Source organism: Lissotriton helveticus, chromosome 3_1 (assembly GCF_964261635.1).
Source record: "Lissotriton helveticus chromosome 3_1, aLisHel1.1, whole genome shotgun sequence".
NCBI lineage: Eukaryota > Metazoa > Chordata > Amphibia > Caudata > Salamandridae > Lissotriton > Lissotriton helveticus.
Window position 1 is genome coordinate 837,272,371 of NC_136061.1, and position 27,352 is coordinate 837,299,722.

Genomic DNA, 27,352 nt, shown 5'->3' on the forward strand with positions numbered 1-27,352 from the left:
GTGCATGTTGCTTACTAATATGTGTGATGGTTTGACCTCGTTGATACTACGCAAAAATACCTCTAGTCTGTGTGATTCAATCGGAATAGTCAAACATATAGGTCAGACTAGAGGTATTTTTGCGTAGTTCTTGTTTCTTACTCCCTCCTCTGGACCTACAATTTTATTTGGGAGTACCCCTGTTTTTCATTGTATTGACCTCGTTGAAACCCTACTACGTAGAATATTTGAGCTGTCCTAGATAGGTGTGCTGAAAGTGTTGTGCTAAGTGTGCTTTGTTTTTACTAGTTGTGCTGAGTGTGTGCTGTGTTTTACTAGCACGATACTTCTGTTGTGAGCATGGTGATACCCACCTTTTTTTATAAATCCATAATGTGTTGTATGTGCTCTGTTTCTATCAAATGTTTCCTACCGGATGCAGGGCAGAGGTTTATTGATGTCCTTCCAACCCTCTTTTTCTTATCTGTGCAGGAGTCACTAACGATCCTGCAATTCTTTCCCATCATTTCTTTTGCAGCAGCTCCATTCTTTTGTCCTGATTGGAGCAGCAAATGTTCTCCTATCAATGGGCCATCATATCAGTTGTATTCTTCTTCCCACTGAATCCCTCCACCAATATATCTGGAGACATTCATTACTGCCTTCATCACTTTATTTCACAGTGCTCAACCAGTGTAGGAGCCAGGGGAAGATGGCTGGACTTGGACAGGACGTGAATGGGTTTATATGATAAGTGTGTGCAAGGGGCTCACTGCAGGGTCTGTTTAAACACAAGTACTTTCGGACTTTAGAACTCACGCTCTTTTCATCTAGTCGCAGTGCCCAGAATAAGGGTGATATGCATATTATTCATGCCTCTAAATTGGAGCAGATAAAGCACCTACAGCAATTATCTGCAGGTCCATTCAAGGGGACTGCAGGTAACCAAAATGGAAGGAAGAAAGACTGAGCCACTGGAGAAGCAAAGTTGAGAAGGCATCAGGAGATCATCTTGTTGTAGATGCTGGAGTGGGTCCGGGGGACCAGTAAGCCATCAAGACAAATAAAACAGGCCAAGTGACTTGGATCAGAATAAAACCCACTGTCAAGTGACAGTGGCAGCACAGACTGGGCAGCACATAAAGTGATACAGAATGGAGAGGCAACCAGTTGACAAGACATGAATGTGTGGCATGGGATAGCTTCACTTCTCTTTCACCAATTTGCATGGACTAGTCAAAACTTTATAAAATGCAATAACGTTCTGCACAACCTCTGAAATACTGGCATCTAAGACGTTATTATATTCTTAGATCTATGCTGCCCTAAATGTAAGTAGGTTATACCAATATAGTCTTTCATCTGTTCGTAGTCTGTTGTTACTGAAGGCCCGCTGGGATAATTACTGCCAATAGTGAGTCCTACCTTTATAGCTGTGCCTTGGTCTTCTTACAAATATATATCCTTACAAAACATGCAAATACATCACATGCCATTACAACGCGGTCGTTACAACGACCGCATTGTTAGAATGCATACCATTACATTGCGTCATTACTACAAGTTGCTGTAGGGGGCGCGCCGGACTTAGGAATAGTATTATTTACTATTCCTACTCCAGTTTGTGCAACAGCAGGGAAGATGTTGGATTCTAAATCCAAAACCAGTGCGCCCCCTACAGCAAGTCGTAGTATGACTAGCGATGTAATGGTTTGCGTGGTAACAACGCAGTCGTTGTAACAATCACATTGTAATGGTATCGCGTTGTGGAGACAGCGTTGTAAATGCTGAGCCCCAGGAGGAGTGGAAAAACCCAGAACTTGAGGACTTCCAGAGACAAGTTACAATAACCCAGGGTTTTTTTATGCAAAGTTGTAAAACTGATAATGTTTAACATATACTTATCTACTAATGAACAAAATGTCTTTTCTATCATCGCTTTGGGACTCGTATGTGCTGGTTGCTTTACACAGCCTCGTTTCTGATCTGTAATGCAGCAACACGTGAACCCTGTTGCAGAAGCAGTAAATGGCGAAGGAGAGAGCCTGGGGCACGTGAATTTTGTTAAAAAACACACATCTTTTATCTATCCAATAAAAATCAGGGGCAGCATTATGAACATGGTGGATATGTGCAAACGCTGGTATGTGCACTTCTATTTTCAGAAGATCTGCCGCATTTCTATCATTTGTATGCATAATCATTTAAGTGTTCACATGCCCTCTTCTGTTTTTAGTAGATGTGCAAATCACCTTTTCACCAGTTCGTGCACATTTTGTGAACTTGTCCTTAACTGATAATATTTTTACCCAAAATATTGCTGCCTCTGTTAGTGGTGCCGAATTTGTATAATATGTGCATAGGGGCATATATTTTTTTAAAACCCACGTCAAGAGAAAAATAAGTCCTGATTCCCCAAAATGAGTGACGGTGATCACTATCTACAGCCACCTACACAAATTAAGCATGGCACAGCTTCATACAATATGCACCAACTGGTGAAAAAGCGCAACTTGTATCTGTAGTAATCATAAATTAGGATATACACATAACTTGTTGATTAGGTGCAAAATGTCAGACATGCCACCGTGCTTACATAAGAAGTATTTACTGGTCTGGTGCAAATGAAGGTATGCACATCAATGTAGGTAGTGGTGCACATTGTTCATCATATTGCCCCTGTAAAAATAAAACATAAACGTCGGTAAGTCTGAAGTCCAACTAACATTTAATGCAAAAGTGGCAACACAGCAAAATATCAGAGGCAAATGTCTTTTCATTAACCCTGGGAGTAGTTCGCGTAGTAGCACTACGCGTAGCTACGCAAACTTGCACTTTGCACTACACAAGCTATGTGTAGCTACGCGAACTGCGTAGTGCGGTAGTGAAAATGCTGTTCGCACTGATTGCGCAGTGCCGGATGCTTGTCCTCACTGTGCAATCATTGCAAACCACATCTTGCACAGTGCAAGCGGTCATTTTTTGCCGCTCGAGTAGATTTATACTCGAGCTGCAGTTTTCTCAACGCAGACTGGTAGTTTCTCATCGCGAGCTGTTTGGAACATACTCGCCCACTCGCAATGAGAAACCTGACCTCCCCGTGTTGAGAATCTCGCCAGGAGATTTATTTTCCACGCTCGCGATCAGCAACTTGATTTTGCTGATCTCGAACGAGGAAAAAGTCTTGCCGGGATGTTATTTTGCTCGCTTGCGGTCGCCAACTTGACATTGAGGACTGCGAGCCGTCAAAAAATGCCCGCTACGCTACGCATTTTTGCACTGTGCTACATGCATTTCACGTAGCGCTTCGTTGCGCAAACTACGCATGCTCCGCGAGCGTAGCGTAGTCCTACGCCCAGGGTTGCTTTTCATCTGTCCAGGCATTCCCTGGAAAATGGTCAGTTGGAGCATAGAGCTATAAATACACAAATTTTAAGCAAGTATGTATATGTTTTCTGTTGGACCTGGCTCTTTTGCTGGGTCATACCCAAACTTTTTGCCTTCGCCTTCTTGTTTTCTGAACACATTTTTGTTGACTTTCAGGACTGCATGCTTTACCACTGCTAACCAATGCTAAAGTGATTGTGCTCTCTCATTAAAACGTGGTAGAACTGACTTAATCTCAATTGGCATATTTAATTTACATGTAAGTTCCCAGTAAAGTGGTACTACATGTACCTCGGCCTGTAAATTAAATGCTACGAGTGGGCCTGCTAGTATATATGAACAATTGGTTCTGTAGGGAAATGTAACATTTATTTTCTAATATCAATTGTTACCTGGTAGCCTCGGAAATACCAACGCATGGAATAATATTTATATACAGACATACAAAAATGAAATATCAAAAATTAACTTAATGCTGACACACTCAGGTTTACGTACTTATTAAGATTCATTCTTCATATATCTTAAAAAGACATAGATATCCAATCACAGAAAAGAAAAAACACAGGACTGTTTATAAACAGGGATAACATATATTAGTGCTGTACATAAAATTGTGTTTTAATACAACATAGTACGTGACTTAGGACAACATACACAGAAACGCAAAAAGACTTAATTCAGGGTGTCCGTTTACAATCTACATATCCTCGAACATATATCATCATTCCTTATTGATCCATATGTCGGGTAAAGTCACGGTACACCTATTTTGTATCATCGACGTTTCAACCCTATCTAACAAGTGTGTTCATGTAAACATCACAAATGGTCTTCTTCAGGACTAGAGAAAATGGTTTATCCGGTGTGATAGAAGATAATGTGTGTCAGTGCAAGGATCTACTTGATTAACAAAAAAGGGGAGGGAGGGAAGGGGGGAAGAGAGGTTAAGGGGGTAGGGGAAGGGAGGGAAGGGGGAAGGGAAAGCACTGATTGTGCCAGACATTTTAACATGTCTCAGGTCTGACACTGCAGCCTGTGTGTGCAGTTTTAAACTGCCATTTTGGCCGGGCAAAAGAGTCCTTTCACCAGGCCCAACCAGTCCTTTTTAGTACAAATAAGTCACCCCCAAGGTAGGTCCTGGACAGCCCAGAGGGCACGGTGCAGTGCATTTAAAAAGGTGGATATATACCTTTAAGCTTTACATGTCCTGGTAGTGAAAACTCCTAAATTCGTTTTTCACTATAGAAAGGCATACCTCTCCCATTGGATTACATTTGAGTTACCTTATTACATTTAATAAGCTGCAACTTCCAAATGGCAAGCGGTAATCAGTTCATGTTATGTATCTTTGGAATTGTAATGAAAAATCCTTTCTTGTGGTAAGTCAGATTTTAAATTACAATTTTGAAAATACCACTATTAGAAAGTTGCCATTTTCCATATTACATGTGGAGACCCTGCCAGGAAGAAAGACTGTTGTGCTGCTGAAAGGACTGACACTGTGCTGGACTGATGCCCTGCTGGACTACTGCCTTGTTGGACTACTGCCTTGCTGGACTGCTGCCTTTCTGGATTACTGCTCTGCAGCCCTGCTGATTTGCTGCCCTTCTGCCTGGGTCTTAGGATTGGACTTGCACCTGAACCCAGGATTCCTAGAGTGACTCCAATCGCTAGTCTGCTGGACTCATGCTCTTGTTTAGTGACACAGGGACATAACAGGCTCCCAACCACATTAACCAGCACCCAGACCCAGCTGGAGCACTCCCTTGCCCCGCAAATGATGACTCTCGGGTTTGGGACCCTTGATATGGCCTGAGTGGAGCTGAATTGAATTCATGACCGCAAACAGTCCAGTTGGCACCAAAATCTTGTTGCTCGCACTGGCCACTAACACGAAGTTCTACCCTTCAAGACCCTTTGTGCTTTTTGGTGCTGTTTTAACTCAAACCTGTAAATGAATATCTCTTGTTTCACTGATTGGATTTTTGTTGTTTTGGTCTTAATTTTTGTTTTTTATTTTACTCTATTCTAAATTGGTGTGGGAGTTTTCTTATATTGTGTTTTCACTTTAGTACTGTTTGAAGTGCTGCATAAATACTTTACACGTGTCTCTAAGTTAAGACTGACTGCTCTGTGCAAGATATCAGAGGATTGAGCACAGGTTAATTTGAGGTTTGTTTGTGACAAAGATTGTGGTTGCTGCCTGAGTATGGTTTCAACCCCCTCAACCGGTAACCTAATTTCTCACATTTTCTATCAATAGAGCATAATCATGTGACAGACACTTCTTATCCTCAACAAAAACTCTACTAATGAGCAGGTGTCGGGATCTCCTCTTTGAAGAAGGCATGGCCATGAAAGCGAGGCTGAGCCTTTAGGAAATTTAGAAATTGACAATTCTGGGCCTTTTGGCTTAAGGCCTATTTGTACCATGAACATTAGTAAACATAGCTAATGCCTCAAAAAGTGTCAAAGTACAATAAAACAATATCCATATTTGATTATTAAATAGTAGTACATTTTTGTTATATACATGATGAATAACACTGTACTGTAAAGGGGTATTGGAACAGGAAAGAGACATTATTTGCATTTTCACGGCCTCCCATAGTTACAGTAGGAAAAACGTGCGTTTACAACAGTTTGATGGAACACAGTCTCACCATTTCTTTGGAAGAGCATTGAATGATGCACAGTATTAGTCTAATAACATTATATATCACAGCCACAATCAAAACAATTTCTATGATAGATTCAAATAGCTTCATACCCATTGGTCTGAAATCCTCCAGAAAAGTCCAAATGCCATTAGGGTTTAGGGGTGGTGTTAACCTGGGCTGCTATGGGAATTCACAAGGGCATATTATCAAGCCCATTATCGCCGCTTTAGTGGCAGTTTCCTGCCGATAAAAGTGGCGATAATCTATCGCCCTTTCTTGATAATATGGCCCTCTGTTCCTAAGATGGCAAAGACCCCCACTCACTTTGGCTGCTAAGAAATAATCTACAGCCAGTATATTTTGGATCATCACCTTGGCATAGCCATATAACAGAGCTGTTAACAATCCTAAGGTTAGTGTGGTCGGATTTCCTATTTCTACTAGAGTTTCTAGCTTGGTACTTATTTGATCTAGAGCAACAGCCATTCCATACATGAGAATTAAAATAGAAAATAAAATATAAGTAGTAGAACCAGCCCTTTTTACTCGCTTTGCTTCTAAAGGATAATTGTCAAAGTGTCTTATTGCTGGAACAATGTAACCAGGATAACAAGTTCTAGTCCAGTGTAAGGGCAGCCCGTGACCAGCAAATGAAATATGCATGACCTCCTTGCAGGTGGCATTTGAGAAACAACAAAGCATGGGGTAAGGAGCTGTTTAAAAGAGGGTAACTCGAAAGGAATGTTTTTTACTGTTAAATGGCATTTGCTGTTGTCAATAACATCAAGAGAGACATTTGCTCCATGGTGCTTGCAAATAAATCCTTGCTCGGTTATTGCGAGATGAGTCATGCCTAGCGTGTTGTCGTTCAAAGGAATGCTAAGCTTTTCAAGGCATGGGAAGGAAGAGTGACAGTTTCCTGCACACATCGGGCAGTCAATTCCCAAGGTGGAAAAAATTAAGGAAGCATAATTAAAACTGATGGGCAATTCGTTCAAAGCAAAAATATTCCCCACAACATAAGGCATTTGCATGCAAATCCTGCAGGAGTAAGTGTTAATGATCTATCTGTACATTTTTCTACAGCAACACATAGAAGTTACTCTTGTAAGCCTAGAATTGGCTTCATGCAAGGGATGGTCCAGTAAAATGAGGTCTTGGGGTGATTCCCTCTTCTGTGGCAAGAATGCAATCCACCACCAGGCAGATACACAATGCAGCAATGAAGATGCCAGGTCAGGCACAAACAAATCCAGTGTTCAAGAGGATGAGACTGCTTACCTCTGGCAAAGATAATGTGGGATACAAGGCTGTTGGGCCAAAATCAACTGGTGGCAGTGGAGCAGACAAGAGAGATCGACATGAAGAGCTTTGCTCAGAAGGCGAGCTGCAACAGGAACAGTTTTGGCAGACGGTCCAGAGCCAGGCACAGGCCTGAAGTAGTGGCAGCAGCACCATTGACTCTAGGGGGAGTAACTCACTTGCAGGAGGACAAGTGGCACCAAGTCTCTAGACCATAACATAAGATGAGCAGAATCTGATTGGCACCCCACCAGCAACGCTGAAGTGCAGTCTTCATCTGGTACACTTTAATGTAGACCCACTCACCAGTGTGGAGGAAATGAAAAGTCTCAGTTAGACACTCAGGAAAGGTAGCTTGCACCTCAGAATGGAAACTGTAAAGACATTGTATAAGCTTCTGCAATATTGTAAGACAGTAACATCCTTTAATTGTAAATACAGCATGAAAAAAAACACAGGAGGATATAAAGGGAGCATCGTGGTCCATGACTATTTCTGGTGCACTCAATTTTGTCTTCTGGGAAGCAATCACTCTTGAGGACCATAATGCTAATGGCAAGTCTTCAAGCCATTTTAACTATGTCACTGAGCATATCTTTGCTTTGTTGTTTTCAGGGTTTAATTGTTTCTTTCTACTTTGCCCTCTGACTCTGGGCGATTGAAACAATGAAAATGATAGGCTACTCCTAAGGTCTTACAAACTGGCTGCACTACTGTTGAGACTAAGTGTGTTCCTTGATCACTACTGATTCGCCTTGGAACCCTGTACAGTGGAAAAAATCTCTTAGCAATTGCTTGTAATAACTTCTGCACAGGTACCGGGATACACGTCCGACCATCCTGAAAACATGCACATTGTATTGTGATTGTACTTATATAGCGCTTACTACCCCTGATAAGGCATTGAAGCACTTTTTGGTAAGTAGTATGCTACTCCAGAACCCAACAAGGATTAGTGGTAGATTAGTATAGTGAAATTTGAGTTAATTTGAGTGGTGGACATGTGACTCCGTTAGCTGGATTGTAAAGGATAATGGGAGGATAGAAGAGGGAAGAGTCTAGAAAGTGTTTATTGGAAGCTCATGGCAGTAAGATGAGGTTTAGAATGGGTATAGGGTGAGACGGAGGGAAAAATCTCTAGAAATGGATTAGGGAGATCATTGCAGTAATATGAGTTTTGGGATGAGTCAAAGGAGAGATAGGTGAGTGAAGAATTTAGTAAGGTTGTTTGAGAGATCTTCATATCAAAATGAGGTTTGGGGTGATCCACAGAGGGATAGAGGAGGGAAGCATCCAGAAAGGGTTATTTTAGATTTCGTAGTAGAAAAATGAGGTTTGGGATGAGTTGGAAAGTGAAGGTGGAAGATATATTCAGAGAGGTATAGTGTGAAATATAGAGTAGGTCATCGGAGAGAGCCATTTTTTTAAATAGGCGGTGTAAAGTAATAAATACATAGATACACAAGTACATATTTACATCAAGAAATACACATATCTGGATACATACATATAATCAAAGGAAGTGTTCATATACACAGGGATATGCTTACAATTGTGTTTGAATATGGTGGTTATGTTTGTAACTCTTGAGTAATCTTGTGAAAATACCTGCGGATCTTATGTTTGGGGGTAATGAATTCCATAGTATGGCTGCTTGAACAGAGAAAGATGTGCCATCTATGTTTTTTTTCTTGTATGGTGGGATTTTGAGGCGAGGTGCGAATCTGGAGCAGAGGTTCCTTTGTTGAATGTATTTGGTGGTTTTATTCCTGATGGATTTGAGTAAGTTATCTGATTTATTTGATCACTGCAGGGGCTGACTGTTGTGTCACTAACACCTGACCTTTCCAGTTTGCTTAAAGCAGGTCTCGTAAAACCATTTTCTGGGGGAGCGTGCTTATTTGGTGGCTGCACCAAGGCTGTGGAACAACCTTCCTGAGCCTATCAGGAGGGTTCACCCTCATCTTAGATTTCACAGGCATGTTGTAAGACTAAAAAAACAAACAAAAAACACTTACTTTCAGGACAGCCACCTGGCCAGCTGCCTCCTCTTGGTCTGCTCGCCGCTGCCGCTACGTCTCACTCCAGAAAGCAAGAACAGCAAGCACCCAGGTTATTGTCTCCCCCACCAAATCACAACGCTGCATTGCAGCGCTGTGATTGGTCTGAGTGCCATGGATCGGCTCTCAGGCAGGGAATAGGAGCCTGGGGTGTGTTCTGCACCCAGGCTGTAATGCAGCCTGGGTGCAGAACATGCAAAGTGCGCATGACGGTTTGGCCGGTCAAAGCGTCATTGTGCACCTTGGAATGGGCAAACCACTCCTCCCCTGTCCTACTCTGGTAGTCCAGCCCTCCCTGCCCCACCCTGTACCAGGAAAGGAAAACTAAAATGATAATAACACTAGTAATTATCATTTTAGATTTCATTAACTACTGCTCACAGAGCAGTGGGGTGAGGCTCCTCCACCTTAGCGGAGGAGCCGCCACTGCTAGATACTTTATGAAACGGCCTTGATCCGGAGTGCACCATCTGTGTTTTGAAAGAAAATTGCCTCCCATGCTACTTTTCAAAACCTTCCACCTATTATTTGTTAGATATCGATGAGTGCATTTTAGAGCACTAACCAGTCTACTTGAAATCCTTTCAGTCCAAAACGAGTCAAAGCACTTTACAATCAATCTGCATTCCCTAATCTAGAGACAGCACTTTAACCATGCTGATTTACTTCTTGTGGAAAACCGATTGGCACCCTGCCACTACAGAACGTGGATGGGTTCTTATGAGTAGAAATGTTTTGTTGGGGGAATTTAAAGTTATACTCAACTAATAAACTGTGGTATCCCATAAACTACTCTGAAAAGCAGGGCCGGACTGGGAACTGAAAGCAGCCCTGGCAAATTTTTGCAGACCAGCCCCCGTCCGGCGCGTAGCGAGCGAGCGCAGGAAGCGAGGCCGACCACTACTAGAGGGTAACTTTTACAGCACATTTTTCATTACATATTCAATTGTATCAACTTTAAAAGCACAGTAAATAGTAGATGATGACCTTAAAAAGCACCAGGCTACCCACCCAGGCATGTGTACCCATAGACATTGTTTCAGAGAGCACCAAAAATAGATACAAGCCTTTTGCTGCCACTGTGTAAAACTTTCTGTTGGCACTACCTAAATTGCTTTGCGTGGGTCGGATCTGCTGTGGCTCGAGCAAGCGTTAGCACAGCAAACAGCATGTGCGTGCTTTTAGGTCCCACCAAAGCGTGTCCACTTGCCCCAGACAGTCATCACGAACCAGGTGTGAGTTCACGTTACCGCAGTGCTCATAGCATTCATTCTACCTATTGGAGATTCTGATTAGTCAGATATCTCCGATAAAAATCTTACTATAGTTCAACATCCAGACTCCACTTGTTCATGACATGCACATATCAATAGTCCACGATTTGCACTCCACCGCACGATGTGCACACACCTACAGTAGATGACACATACACACTTATAGTGCGCAAGCTGCACATACCTATATAGGACGAAATGTACATATCTACAGTGCACGACGGGAACACATCATGACATGCACATACCTACAGTGCACATGTACACTCCTATAGTGCACAACATGCAGACACCAACCATACATGACATGCAATCATCTATCATACATAACATGCACACACCTATAGTGCACAACATGCACACACCTACCTTACATGACATGCACACACCTACAGTGCGCAACATGCCCACACCTATACTGCACGTCAGGCACCTACCTATATTGCACAACATGCATACACATACCGCACATGAGATGTACACACATACAGTGCACAATATGCACACACCTATACTACACAACAGGCAGACACCTATATACATGCATTCACCACTTGGGTGTGACGTCCAGATATCTATATTGCACGGCCTCTAAAGCACTGGACACAGTATGCAAGTGGGTGGTTAGCAGCAAGAATGGGGGCCTTGGGATGTGATTATCAAAGTGAAACATTATCTGCTACAACAACAAATAAAAATTATTAAACGAAACAGGTGGGTTGCTAGTGCCACTGCCACTAAACACATTTTTTGTAAATTAGGGGGGGTGAACATATTTTCCCTTTCACATGTCAGTTAGCCCACAAGCCTGGCAGCACACAACCCTCAACACAATTGCAGCATTCATAAACGAGGACTGTAAGAGTGTCAAATCCCAGTGGTGGGCTCTATCTACTACTGCAAAGCAGCACAGCTACCACCGATCAGGATTTGAAACAAGCGTTATTTCTGACCAATTTAGGGGGTGCATGGTTTTGTTTCTTGCTCATTTATGTGCCAACTGTGCACACTTACTGCTTACTGAATAAGGAAGCTGGAGAGTTTTAGTTTTTTGCTGATTCGGGTAAAGGAAAGGGGTTTATTCCAAATGGACAGCATCGCAATCGTGGTCTCTTGACCCCGCCTTCTCAGCCAGCCTTCACTTTATTGCCTACACAAGTACCACGTCACATGCACCAAATCAAAAATTTTAATCATGATGATTGTCACGGTCCCTGACGGTGACAATCATCATGATTAAAGATTTGATTTCGACGGTACGCAACTCAAGCCACCTAACGCGACCTCGCTTCGCCCTGCTCACAACAAATCAAATCCACTGCACGCAGGGATTAGAACCAGGCGTGGGCGGGCCTATACCTCTTACTTTATTTCCCGCCCGGTCGCGACGCACAGCCCGCCCAGCCAGTGTCCACTGCCCATGGGCTGTGAGATGTGGGAAACATGGAGCCCCTACACGTTCTGCATGGGGAACCGTTATTTTGTATTTCACCTCTGGCACTAGCGGAGGCCTGCTCATGCCTTACAAACAGGAGCAGGATGGCAGGCACAAAGCGTTGGCAGCAGGACTGCGCACCTGTAACAGTGGCAGCCTGCAACCTGAATCTGCAGGGTCAGCACCCATACAGTGGCCCAGTTCTAAGGCCGGCTGTAATCACTCGCTCTGAATCCAGCAGCATAAAAAGAAAACTTTGTAGCAATTCCTCTTGCAGGATGTGCTAACACAACTCTAAAAATAAATGCACAGTGCAAAGCTTATATTCCTTATACAACGGTAAAAGAGAACCGGCATCATCTTTCTGTACTTACCTGATGCTGACTTCCAAAGACAAAAGCTGGAAGCAGAAACATGTTGTTTTGTTCTGGGGGTTGTGCCAGGTAATATGGCTGGTGGTGTGCCTATGCCTCTCGCCCCAACTTCCTCCCTACGCCAGCCTTTTCCTCCACTGACTGCCCTCTGCCATTTTTATGTTTTCAGGTGGTCCCAGAGGCCCCTGCAGTGTTCACACCTACCTACTATTTTTACTGCTCTTTCAAGTTACTTACTGTCTTCCCGAAATATCAGCAAGGGAGAGGGGACACAGTCATCTAATGAGAAAAATAAACTATGTGTTTGTTTATAATAATTTTTATCTGCCCTTAAATTCCCTGTGCCTTGGGAATACAAAGTGCGGGGATAAGTTGTATACCAAAAGTAACACAACTTGAAAATAATATGACTGTAGGAAGATATAAAGCCGCAGAAGGCCAAGCAAGTTAGTTTGACAGTACAGGCTTCATTTTCCAACCAATCTGCTTTGGTGCGAGTACTGCGACTTCTTTAGGAGTCTTCTGTCAAAGCCTTATTGTATATTTAAAACAATATAGCATGTAGTAGCACCAGTGTAGCTACTCATTTTAAAGATGTACTGAAGGATAAGCAACAGTAATTTACATCAGCTTACTATGTGAATGTGCTTTCTACAACACCCATCTGCTCACAACAAATCAAATCCTGCCCACTGCGCACAGGGATTAGAACCAGGCCGGGGCGGGCCTATATCTCTTGCTTTATTCACGGCCCGGTCGTGACGCACTGCCCATGATGATTGCCGAGAGGTCACACTCACAAACTCACCTGCTGCGGGCGGCTGACAGGGGGGGGCTACCCCGGTTGGGATTGAAATAATTAAATTATGTGGCTGCAACGGTGCCCCTGCTCTCTGTCTTAGGGCCAGATGTAGGTAAATGTCATTTACCGATTCTTAAATACCGAATTTTACCGATTCGGTAATCAAGAATCGGTAAATGAGATGTAGGGAAAAAATCTGTATTATTTACCGATTCTGTAAAAATCGATATCGGGCATTCGGTATTTACTGAATCGGTATTTACCGAATCGGTATTTGCCATTCATTCCTATGGGCCAATAGGCCCATAGGAATGAATGGGAAATACCGAATCGGTAAATACCGAATCAGTAAATACCGATTCGGTATTCGGAAAGCAAGCAAAAGTGAAACTTAAGAAAACAGCCAATCAGGTGCTACCACCCTCCCCCTCCCTACCAGGAAGTGGCTACCCAGGCAGCTGCAACTAATTAGAAGGTTCTGGAGAGGCAGTCAGAGCTGAGCAGAGACACAGAGCAGCAGGGAGAGTTGTATTTGAAGATTTAACACCAGAAAACATGGCAAGCAGCAGTGAAAGTCAGAAGGCTGAAAGAAAGAGGAAGATAAAGTTCAGCAGCATGGAGCTGCAGGTACTTGTGGAGGAGGTAGTGCGAGTGCACAACAAACTTTTTGGCAGGCACTCCCTCACTGTTCATGAGTCTGCCAAACGTAAAATCTGGCAGGCAATTGCAGACAAAGTTAATGCAGTAGGTGTCACACCCAGGAATATTGAGGATCTCAAAAAAAAGATTTTACGACGTCAGGAGCCTCACCAAGAAGAAGATGTCCGAAATACACAAGCAGGCTGGTGTCACCGGTGGAGGCAGAAACCCAGCGCCCCCCCTGACAGACCTGGAGAAGTTGGTGGCCTTAACCATCGAGGCAGACAGCATCCTGGGACTTGAAGATGTGGACAGCTCAGCCCGAGCAACAAAAAAGGAAAGACGCAAGCGCAGCATGACACCCCATACCAACCTGCTTCCCTTTAGCCTTTGTGGACAAGCCAACCCCAGTCCAGTAATGCCAGCACTATACAGGAGCAATGCATTATGGGAAATGTAGTCAGCTAATGTAAGACCATATGTAACTGCGCAGACATCAGCAAGTCACTGAAAGTAATGCAGATAAATGAAAGTGAAATGTGTAAAGCATTTATTGTAGTGACTGTGACACAGTATCACTCAGTTGATATACGCTTATTTATACCTAGGGGCAAAATCAGGCAGTCAACCCACAGACACAGAAGGGACTGCACCAGCGAGGGAGGCGAGTGATGAAGCAGGGCCAAGCCAAGTACAAGCCTCGCAAGAGGAGGGTGACACGACAGGCAGCGCCCATGAAGAGGAAACAGTACAGACCCCAGAGGTGCTGCACTCCCCACACCTTTCACAATCACCTCCATTGGTATTCTCACCAGAAACCTCCCCATCACTGTTCCTGTCCGCTCCTGCAACCCCACCAGCCAGGAGGCGTGTCGTGGCCCCACTACCAGTAATGGAGGCAGCAGAGGGTGAGGCTCAAGTCACTGTTGATGTGAGTTCTGCTGCACTGCAGTCTACCAATGAGCCAGTCACATCGCACAGAAGGCAACGCAGACCCAGCAGTGCAGGTGGACGTGGAGATGGCACTGTGTTCCGTGGGCTGGAGGGGAGCATGGTGCGCACACAACGGATGCAGGGAAAATCCATTCAAGCCTGCCATCGCCAATTCCGAGTCCTGAATGACCAAATAGGAGACATGGGGAAGGGCATCAGAGACATCGTTGAATCTAATAAGGAGGTTGCAAAAACAAATGCAGACAATGCAGCAGGGATGCAGCAGATGACCAACTCCATTACACAGCTCTGCTCAAAACTAGACAGCCTGGAACACACAAGGCGCAGGGAGGCCGTGTCCACAATACGGCCATTAATCGTCTGGCCACTGCCACATCCCTGCTATGCCATAGAGGCATAAATATGCAGAAGAGCCTGACACAGAACACGGCCGAGGTCACCAGGGGCATGGCCAGAATCACAAGTGCACTCGAGGCTATGCTGATTTCACACACTGCACAGAATCCTGCCCTGGATGTGGCAGAGGCTGAAGACAGTAGTAGCCGCAGCAGCATGGCAAGCGCTGTAGTGGAGCCATGGAGGAGTAGCAGGCGCCCAGCTGAGGCTGCAGGGCATGCTGAAAGCAGTGACCAACATCCCAGTGGCTCAGGGAAGCGCGGGCGCAAGTGACTTTACCGGTCATGGGTGAAGTAACCCTGGACATACAGTCCCCACGTTTATTATGTTTATTCTGTTGCACTTCAGTGCTTGAACGTTGTGGCAACATTAAATTACGTTGTTCTCATGCACGACCTGTCTGTGTCTCATTACTTACTCAGAAATAGTTGCGTGTAATCTCCTCACGTCTGTATCTGCCATCACTTGGTGTTGACACTCCAGCAGGTTGTGTTTCTGGCACAGCAATGTCATCGTCATGATCCTCATAGTCTGACAACTCCACCTCAGTACCCTTCTTCACAGCAAGGTTGTGCAACATAGCACACGCAGCAATGATCTTACAGCAGGTGATGGGGGTATATTGCCTTGCACCTCCGCTCTTGTGCAAGCATCTGAACCTGCTTTTCCAGATACCAAAGGTACGCTCCATGACATTCCTTGTGCTCTTGTGGGCCCGGTTATATCTCCTTTGGCTGGGTGTTGAGGGGTTGAGGTAGGGGGTGAGTATGAAGGAGCGGAGGGCATATGCACTGTCTCCTAAAAGTAAATGGGTATACATTACTCACATGCATACATGTACTTCTTCCTGCAATTGGTGTTATGGGGGTCGGACACTGTGTCTTACCTAGGAGGTATCCTTCACCAAATTCCCCTACAGTCAGCCGTGCATAGATGCCGCTGTTTTGAAATATATAGGAGTCGTGGGTACTCCCAGGGAATTTTGCCACAAGGCCAGTGATGGCTCACTTTGCATTGCAAATCACCTGCACATTGATGGTGTGGGCGGACTTCCTATTCCTATAAATATATTCAGTGGCAGCAGGTGGACAAATGGGAATGTGCGTGCCATCTATGCAGCCAATTATATTGGGGAATCGAGCCATCTGGAAAAAGTCAGATTTTGTTTGGACCAGTTCCGCATGGGTTGCAGGAAAAGATATGTAATGGTCCATCCTCTGTAACATGGCTTCAAGGAATTTGTGGAAAAACCTTTACAGGCTGCTCTGGGTCACCCCACCTTCCGCAGCAACCACGCTCTGGTAGCTCCCAGACGCAAGCAGGTGTAGGCAGCACGGCACCTGCACGTGGGGTGGAATAGCATGTGCCCTTGGGGTAGTATGCTCCAACAGTGGGTAGAGGTCCCTGATGAGGTCCGTGATGGTGTCTGGGGCCAACCTGTACCTCTGGAGTATCTCTGCCTCTGTGAGCATGAACAAGGTGACCCTCTGTCTATAGACCTGCTCCTCTCTCTGCCATTCCCTCTCTCCTTCCTCCTGTAGCCGTAGCCGTCTTGCAATGACATAAAATGCCGCCATTGTGCAAGAAAAATTACATTTTGGGTCCTTTTTTATAGGCTGCACCTGGTTACTACCTGATTTCAATCCATGGTAAATACCGACTCTTAAATACCGAATTTCAAGCAAATTCGGTATTTAAGAGCTTCCCTACATCTCAATATTCATTTTTACCACTTCTTATTTACTGATTCGGTATTTTACCGATTCGGTAACTTTACCGATTCGGTAAATTTACCGATTCGCAAACCCTTGCGATTCGGTAACTTTACCGATTCGGTAATTTTTCCGATTTGGTATTTTACCGATTCGGTAACTTTACCGATTCGGTAAATTTACCGAATCTGACGATTTTCGCTTTCCTACATCCCAATTGCTCAATACCGGTCGGTAACGGACGAAAATACCGATTTTCGACCGTTACCGGCCGGTAAAGGGCTACCTACATCTGGCCCATAGTCCGGTCATCTCTGGGATGCAGTCACACACACTTGCGTGTGCCCTAATACGCATGCGGCATGACCTTCCAGCCCCCTCCCTAAGGGAAGAGTGGTGCGCAGACGTGGCATGGAGGAGTCGTCATCGCACTGCGCACCCGGTATTCCTGATTATTAAATTCATCACCTCAGGCTGGCTGCACGCACTGGGTCATGGACGGTGCTGTGCAAAAATGCAGTTGTGCTTTCCCACCACGAGTAGTAGTCTGTCTGACCTCCGTAAGACTGAGACAGACACAGTCAAACGGACAGAAAAAAAAACGGCACCCACCCCATCCAGACTACCGGGGGATTTCCGGTGCCCGGAATTATAAGTCCGGCCCTGCTGAAAAGTGACTTAATCGTCCACTTTCATGCTTGGCTTTATTACGGACAGTATGAAGTTAGTGTATTCACTGACTACAATGTTCAGAAGATTCTCAGTAGCTAATGTTTTTATACCTTTTTATGAACATATATTAGTAGAACAAGAGGGCTAAAATGGTCACAAAGATTACCCAAAAAGAGGAGAAAATGGTTAGATCCATGTCTGTGCACACCTCTGTATTTCACAACTAATAATATTCCATGCCATCACCCTAGCGATGTGGAGCATTGCCTCAGTATATACAAAGGGGGATACAAGAACTGCTGCTAACTAGCTGTAGCATTAGTTAGCGGCAGTTTTCTTAACACAGCTTATCACCAAAAATGATTGCCCTGTTAGCGATGTATTTATAATATGTCGCTACTTGGCGATAGTTTCATGTAGCTGCGGTGAAAACAGCTGTTAACACTAGCGTGAAGGTGATACAAATTCTGGTGATAGTGGGCGAAAACTGACAAAAGGCCAATTTGCGGACAAAAAACTCATGTTAGTCAGCTCAACGTAACTTTTTTTGCCTCTAGAGGCAAAAATAGCCTAGAAGTTCACCCCAAATCAAAAATAGGAAACAAAACCAATGGATAGCAGATTGGAGCAGCCAGGGCCAAGTGCAGCACAGATTAACAACCCCCAACCCCCTCAACAGCCAGGATGACCAGCCAGAGTCCCAGGGGAAGAGGAAATCCAGGGCTACAATCATGAAAAGAGGCGCATCGCTGGGTAAAATAAGTGATGCATCACTTATCATTACACACCCCTTGCAACACCATGGCACCTGTTATACCTGGCACCATTGGCTTGGGTCTCCCTTCCATTTTCTGCTGTTGCCTCTTATGTTTTTGCTGGTTTTAGATGCTTTTGGGCACTGTGCCACTGCTGTTAAATGCCACAGTGCAAGTGCTCCCTATGGTAACTTAATATATGGATTAGTGACTCCATGATTGGCTTGATTGGTTTACTTGTCAGACCCTAGTACAGTGCAATGTGTGTACCCAGGGCTTGTAACTCCAATGCCGCTGGTGGGCCTTGAGCACTGATTAATTTGTGCCACCCACCGGAGCAGCTTGTAAAGTGTGTCTAAGGCCTGCCATTGCAGGGCCGGTGTGCAGTCTGGTACTGCCATGTTGACTGGGCAAGTGCACCCACTTGCCAGTCCCTAAACCTTCCCTTTTATACATTTTAGTCATCCCTATGGTAGGCCCAAGGGCAGGGTGCATTGTAGGTAAAAGGTAGGACATGTCCTGATGTGTGTGGCATGTCCTAATAGTAAATTACAGCCATTTTAGTTTTTCACTATTACAAGGCTGCCTGTTCCCCATAGGCCAGAATGTTAATTTTAATGTTACCAGTTCATATATAGTGCACAGATGCCCCAGCAAAGGGGCCTCCCGGCACTTTTAAGCAACAGAAGGCGGGCCGAACACCACAACAGAACAACCCCAGAAGAAGACCACCAAGGCTAAATTAAGGGAAAGAGAAAGGTTTTAATAGCTTTCCTAAAAACAAGCAGACATTCCATACTGCGTATCTGCACGGGCAAGGAGTTCCATAACTTTGCCGCCAAGCAGCGAAAGGAATGCCCCCCGCACTACAGCGCTTCATCCGGGGAACACTAACCAGCTGCTGTCCTGCGGAGCGCAACTGGCGAGGGGGAACATAGGGCGAAAGCAAGTTACCCAAAATGCTAGGTCTAGCGAGCTTTAGAATCTTAAAAGAAAGACACAACGTCTTAACTTGGATGCGCTTTGCCATAGGAAGCCAGTGAAGTCTTTGAATGACGCAAGCAACAGGGCAGAACCGCGGGAGCCCCATCAAGGTTCTGGCAGCAGCGTTTTGAACACGCTGTAGCCGGACTATCTCAGCTATATTACCCCCAACAGGAGGGAACTGGCATAATCCAGACGAGATAGAATAGTCGGCTGAACAATCAACTGGCATATCGGAGGTTCAAAGAACTTTAAAAGGGGCTTCAAACCCCGCAGAATGCCGAAGCACATACCAGCAACTTTCCTGGTATGTACCTGCAAACTGAGAGAGGAGTCCATCCATACTCCCAGATTTAGATGGGCAGTTAGATTATAACATTTTATAATCCTAACTGACTCAGGGAACTAGGTAGAAATCCGAGTTTAGTATGCCTGAACTCAGAATGATAAAATATATATTTTAGTGAAGTTGGTTTTAACATTCTGTGTTTGAAAATACCACTTTTAGAAAGTAGGTATTTTCTTGCCTAACTTACCAAGCCTTCCTCTGCTAGTTGGTGTATTCCTTGTCTGGAGTTTGAGTGACAGGGGCTGGGGGATTCCAGGAGACAGGGCGAGTCAGCACAGATCTGGATTTAGAGAGGAGTTGCACCTGGGACCTGAATAGGACTGTGCCTTTCCTCCACAATGCTGGCTCCACCTTCTGTGGTGTGTCTGATGTCCCTGGCCTGCACTGTCAAAGGAAGAGAAGGAGTCCTGTAAACAAAGTGCTCCAGGACTGACCAGAACTGGTTTGGACTAGGCAAGGGCCTCTCTGCCTTCAGAGAACAAAGAGAAAAGTAGTATAAATATTGGGACCCAGACCCAAGAACTTTAGATCACTTCTGGGAATCAAGATGAACCTTTGCTGAGGAGAAGAACCAGGAAGCTGAAGGAGGGGACTACCCCTGTGCTGTGTGTTTGTGGGGTTGGTCTGCAGTGGTTACTTCATTGCCAAATAGAGTACAAAAGGACTGAGTGTTCTTTCTATCAACTTGAAAAAGAATCTTCAAGGGCTTGAACTAGAGCTTGCCTCCTGCCTGAAGTCTCAGGGATAGAAGACTTCACCAACCAGCCCCCCCCCCCCACCCCCCTGAATTCCCTTGCTGGGAATTGAAGTGCCTGCTGTTGTGCTGGGCCTTCTGAGAGACTGCGTGTCACTGGGAGCTGGAAGCATGTCGCAACGACGAGAAGCGTGTCACTGCCGCAGCAGCTGTTGTCACATCGCTGAAGAAGCAAGCCGCTGCTGTCATCATCACATCGCCGAAGCACGGCACATTGCCGGAGAAGCGCGTCAAAGGGTATCTCGTGGCTCCAAAGATCATCGAGTTGCCGTCGGGCGTGCACGCATCACACCAACATTGTCGCATCGCAACCAAGATGCATTTTGTCGCATTGCACAGGAGAAGAGTAACGCATCGAGGTGCCATCTTGTCGCATCGTACTGGAGAGCAGTAAGAAACCGACGCATCAACTTCCCACACAGTAAGGAAGCGAGCATCAACTCCCCTGCGCAGCAGTAAGGAACCGACGCATACACTCCCCTGCGTGTGAGGAACCGATGCATCAGCTTCCCTGCAACCCTTTTGTTTTCTTTGCGTTACGCATTCAAGGTACATTGAGAGTAAAGTGTTGCAGTTACAACTTGACAGAACTGAGCTATTTTATCACATTTTAAAGTCTATTTTTGAGTACAGTATTGTGGATTTTTGTTGTTTGGTCTTGTGTTAAGTCTATATAAAAATACTTATTTTTATGATACAACCTGTGTGGTGTCAGTGAGAAGTTGGCCGGGCATATGCTGTCCACTATTCTAGTGGGCACATTGCACCAGTCCAAACGACCCTTATTGATGGTAGGTTAAAGACAACCTTTATAGAAAGCTATCCCAGTGGTAGCTGTGGAGAGCAACCTTCAGGCTAAGTCTTGGAGGAAAGTAAAGCAGCTTGTTTTACCAGTCTATATTCTCATGAATGACCAAATGAAAGGAGAACCACACCAGGTATATATATAAAATATATGTATTAATTCTAAACACATCCCAGTAGTCTCTTTATGAGGCTAGAGGCAAAAGTACATTCAGTAAACTTAATACCACACAGCAACGTATCACAATATCGGTTGAGCCCTAGGAGCGTACCAAACCATATATTAAGAAAGTGGTATAAGAATAACGACTTGCATAGACACAAGGCCTAGAGCATGTAGAACAACTGGGGCCACCAGGAACCACCCATGGTAGTGACACAGGGGATCCATGGGGGACACGTGCAGTGTGTGAACACAGCCGCGAATCACTATAAACTTCTATGGGGTAAGTTACAGTTGGAAATTTAAAGATTAAGAACACTTAGGAGAGGACTTTGTGCAAACCCCTTTAGATTTAAGGGGTCCTAGGGCCAACACCCACGGGAGCACCAGAGTACTCGACTTACCTCACCCAGGGAAGCCGGGTGCATAGGTGTCTTTTGGTGTCGGGAATAGTCGTAGTTTTTCAATGGCGATCTGCTGCAAAGTGCTGCTGCCGTCCAAGTGGAAAGTGTCCGGTGTGATCCAAGCCTGGATCGAAGATAAGAAAAACCTGAAAGCAGAGGGGACAGAGTCTGAGTCACTTGTCAGTGACCAGGGGCACTATAGTTGAATACCCACAAATGTTGGGTGATTTCAGGTGAAGGAGGTGAATCTTGACTCTTCAGCCACAAGGACCAGGAGGCGTCAAAAATGATCAGGTTCTGGAATCAACTTGTCCCACAAAGGATGTCAAGTGCTGCGGTGTCGGTGCCCAGATTGGACCCAACAAGCCTTGGCAACAGCCACCCACACAGGAATCAAAGAAATGCTTTGGTGTGGACCAGCAAGGCCTCAGGGACTCACCACACAGTGGGGAGTCAGGGCATGTCTGGAGCAACCAGGAAAGCCCAAGGAAATATCAGAGTTGCCTTTGTGGGAACCCACCAGTGGATGGACCAGAGATCAGGAAGGAGCCTCCAGCTGAATTGCAGGAAGAGGGCTCACGGAACACTCGTGGAGTGTAGGCCCAGAATCTTTGGTGCAGATGGTGCTCGGGGCTTAGGCTACAAGTAACCCAAAGCACAACTTCAGGAAATCTCAGGAAGTCAATGCACCAGCAAATGTGCACGGTGTCCAGGGATTCCAGTTCCACGTCACTCGTGAAGGCTGTGGGTCTCAGCGTTGCTGGAGACTCGGTTCGGTCTCTGAGAATTCTGGAAATTCTCTTCCTGGGCTGCAAATACTTTAGAGTCTGGAGGGAGCTTTGGAGAGGCAGACCGGCAAATGCTTCTTTGGGGCCTGCTTGAGCAGGGGAGTCACTCTTTGACCCCAAGGGAGATTCTTCCATCCTCTAGTCTTTAGTAGAGCGTTGAAGTTCCAGGATTCAGTTTCAGAGTTTCGTCCAGGTGTAATCTAAAGTCCTGTTGCCAGGGGTTCCCTACTTATACTAAAGAAAGGGGTTGGACATACTCGGGGTGCCCACCTATAGGAGGGTCTGGAAATAGGGGTGGCTACACCCATTTCCTTTGTCCACTTTCACGCCAGAGCAGGGGCTGATAGCCCCTACATCCGGTTTGAACTGGGCTATGCACAGGGACACCAAATGTGCCCCCAGTGCTGACTTCAAAGCACTCTCAGATTGCACCCACCCAGCCCCAATACACTAAAGTCTGTCTGGGAGGTGGTTACACTTCCCTGTGACAGGAAACCTATTACCCAGGCCTCCCCTGCCGGAGTTTCGGTCAGCATCAGGACTCATGTCTGTGGCTGCAGCATCCATTATGTGATGCCAGGGCTTTTTTAAACTATTACCGGTTAGACCAGTGTGTACATGTCTCTCCCACTATAAGGGTGGAATTCTACCCCCGCCGCCAGGACTGGCGGAGCTGTAGGATTCTAAAGTGTTTGACACCAAACACAACATGTTTCCATGCAGCCATTCCAAAGTTAGCATTTACCGCGAGGTTATAATGCACTTAAGAGTATATGGTCTAACTGCATCCCAGAACAGCCTCAGAGAATAGGCTCTGAAAGCTGTAGAGGGGCCCAGCTCATGCATGGGCACCCTCTCTCACAAAACCAAGCACCTTGCCTTCAGGATTGATAACAAAAGGGAGTGGTGCAAAAGGGGGTGGTGATGGACGGAGCATCTGAACCAATCAAACACTCACACCCAGTCAACAGATCAGGGTTTGATCCATCACCGTTCTTTAGCCCACTCTGCCACCCCAGTTCAGACATGGCCATATGCAAATCAGTCTGACCCTGTGCCTCATGGGAACAGTCCAGCCCAAACTGCCAAGCCAGGCCTTCCCTGGACCGGAAATAAGCTTCCGAGGACTGGTTTCCGGCATATCAGCCGTCTTCAGCCCGGCTTGCTTGAATCCAGTGGCAAAGTGAGCAAGGGACTCATGTCTGAGCATACCCTGCCAACTTATGGCAAACAAAGTGGTACAAAAGGGGGTGGTGATGGACGGAGCATCTGAACCAATCAAACACACCCAGTCAACAGATCTGGGTTTCATCCATCACCGTTCTTTAGCCCACTCTGCCACCCCAGTCCAGACATGGCCACCCCCTTTTGCACCGTTCAGGATTGATATGGCCTGCCATAGGGGTGACTGATAGGTTTCTATGTGCAGTGATTAAAGGTAGACATAGGTAACCTATATCTTAGTAAGGGGTGCATGCACCTCCTTACCCAGGCTGCAGTAGCAGTCCTGTGGTGTCATTTTGGAAGGCTTTCCAGGGGTGGCATAATACATGCTTCAGCCCCTGGTAGGCCTCTGAAGGTACCTATGCCCTTAGTACCTAGTGTCCCACATACGAAGGACACACAAGGGTACCCCAGTAACCAAACTGGAGTGTACCTAAAGTACATGCAATCAATGTAGTGAGGAAGCAGCTAGGCTGGGGTCCTGGATAGCAGGGCCCCAGCCAGACGAAAGTAAAAAAACTGTGAAACACCAGCAAAAAGTTGGGGTAACCATAATTAGCAGATCCTACTCTCCTACAGTGTTTATCTGTAGTGTTGTCACTGTATTACTGTATGAGTTCACAAATGCTTTAAACACTGCCTCTGAGCTAAACCTGCCTGCTCATGTCAAGCCACCAAGTGGGTGAGCAGGGGTTATTTTAGGAGTGTAGCCCCTTACACTGACTAAACGCAAGGGTCCCTATTTGTCCCAGGTACCTATCTGTGCCAACTAGAGAACCCCAAATCTAACATTGGTGGTCAGCAGTGAGGATTTGGACTTGCATTTGTGATTCATATACAGTGATTGGTTACTAGTGAGTGCAGACCATAACGCAACCACATACTTTGAGAGAATTTTTCCTTGGAACTTCTTTTCTATTTTTGATTCTTGAGAACTGTCAGTCTTTTTGCTACCATCAGCAAGTCAGCATCCATAGTATCTGTAGACATTGTATTGGAAGAAGAGAGTATTGATACTTACACTGTATCTCATCTCAAAGCTTTGTGCAAGAAATTTAAAGTTTCTGTGAAAGGCCTCACCAGGAAAGAGGAATACCAAAAGGCGCTGAAGGCCTGGGTAGAATCTAGGAATGCCAGTGAGCATCCTGAGGAGCCAGCAATGGATGCAGAGGATTTAAATGGGCAGCTTGAGGGGCCAGTGGGCCTAACTGGAGGAAAAACACCATCAGGGGCGGGTAGTTGTGTTTCTTCCCAGAGATTGTCCCCAGGAGAGCTGGAGGGCAGAGTAAAGGAGAGGATGCATAAGCTAGAGCTAGCTAGGCTCAAACTGGATGGTCAGAAAAACATAGAGTGCAAGAAAATAGAGCTTGGGATGGAATTAGAGATGAAGAAGGTAGCCTTAGAGGAAAAGAGAATGCATTTTGAGCATGAGAGAGGTTTGAGGGAATTGGAACTCAAGCCCAAAAGTTTAGAGGTTCCTCCCTCTGGTGGCAGCACACCGCCAGTGCATGTAGAGGAAAGCGCTCACATGAAAGGAGCCCTAATGTCCAGATTTGGGTTGACCCCATAGTTATCCAGACAGAGGTTTGTAAATTGCAGAAACCTGGAGTCTACCACTTGGGTGAAATATGTGTCTTTCTTTTGCAGAGCATTGGATGGTTAGGTGAAGGGTAGCAAAGTGGATAATTCTGAGGCGCTCTATGATTTGCTTGCATGGGAGCACTTGTCCAACAACTGTTTTCCAGAACTACACCAGCATCTTATTGATAGCAAGCTAACTAACCCTAGGAATCTTTCTGAGGAGGCGGACTGCTGGATGAGCACCCGGGTCCAGAAGGGACATGTGGGAGTCTTCGCCAAAGGTGGGCAGGGGCTCCCGTAGAAGAGTGGGGGGACAAGAGGGAGTACCAGAAAGGGCCCCAAAGTAGTCCCCAAGGGAACCAAGGGAAAGGTTTCCAGCCTCCCCCTGAGAAGAAGGCAGTGGCCCCGGCAGATTAGCCTGTTTACAAGGGGCCCAAGACATGTTTTAAGTGTGGTCTAGTAGGCCACTGTTCTTATGATGCTAGATGTCCCTTGTATGGGAAATCAGCACCCAGTGGTGCACCACCCCGGCAGTTGGCTAGTGTAGCCCTGGGGGAAGAGATGGGTGCTCAAGGTGGGTGGGGTCCCGCAGAGATGTCCCTTGTCTCTTTAGAAGACTGTTAAGTGGTCCCCAGGACACAGCTGCCTGATAACACTAAAAAATACAGGCAGTGGGTGACCATCAATGGCAAAAGGGTGGAAGCTCTTAGAGACACTGGAGCCAGTGTGACAGCTGTCAGTTGTCGGTTGGTGTCAGAAGAGCAGGTAGTACCCAATGTATTTTACCCAGTTGTTGCCGCTGACAACACAGAGAGCCACTGCAAGGTGGCACAGGTTCCCTTTGAGTGGGGGTGGTCTCAGGGACTCTACAAGTAGCTGTGAGGCCAGCCATGCCTGTTGAATATCTGTTAGGTAATGATTTGGAGAGCTTCCCTCATGGGCTAAGGTAGAGCGAAGAGCTCATTTGGAGGTGTTGGGTTTGCCTGAGTGGGCCTGCATTACCACCCGGTCTATGGCAGCCAGTAAGGGTGTTCAAGAGGCCCTGGAGCCTGAGAAAATGGCCCAGGTGCCTGCCTTAAAGAGAAGAGATAGAGGGCACGGGGAACCTGCCCCTGAGATTCCCACGGCCCAGGAGGAGGCAGACCCTGAAGGGGATGCCCTGGAGCCTACCGGGGAAGAAATTGCTGACTGTGAGACCTGCCTGAGCAGACCCATTGGCAGGAGGAAGGAGGTATCTCCAGGGAGGAGTTCTGTGAGGAACAGAACAAATGCCCTTCTCTTGTGGGTTTGCGGCAGAATGGTTGCAAACCAGGCAGCAGGTGATCATTTTGGATCACATTGGATCTTCTGGGAGAATGGTCTCCTGTATAGTGAGCCTAAGGTTGCTGAGCCTGGGTCAGCCCGTGTGCTGGTGGTGCCCTAGCACTTCAGAGCCTTCCTACTGGGGCTGGATCATGATGTGCCTTTAGCAGGACATTTGGGGCAGGACAAGACCTTTGAAAGACTTGTCACCCACTTTTATTCGCCCAAAATGCGCAAGAGTTCAGACACTCATTGCAGGACCTATCAGACTTGCCAGGCAAGTGGAAAGAGTGGGAGGAAGAACAAGGCAACTCTCCAGCCATTCCCTGTGGGCAGCACCCCATTTGAAAGGGTGGGCATTGACATTGTGGAGCATCTGAATCCCTATACAGCCATGGGCAACAGGTTCATCCTGGTATTGGTGGACCATGCCACCCCTCTCAGGACAGTGACGGCCCCCGTGGTGGTACGTGCACTGATGGGGATTTTCTCCTGCGTGGGGTTTCCCAGAGAGGTGGTGTCAGACCGAGGTAACAATCTTCATTTCTAAGTATTTGAAGTCCCTGTGGCAGGAGTGTGGTGTAACCTACAAGTT

The 27,352-nt window shown here is 46.0% G+C and overlaps 1 protein-coding gene across 2 annotated transcripts in view; it reads left to right on the top strand.

The window, feature by feature from the left end:
- Positions 1 to 27,352, top strand: part of LOC144824761 (gap junction alpha-4 protein-like) — a 187,682-nt gene that overhangs the window by 87,793 nt on the left and 72,537 nt on the right. The window lies entirely within an intron of this gene.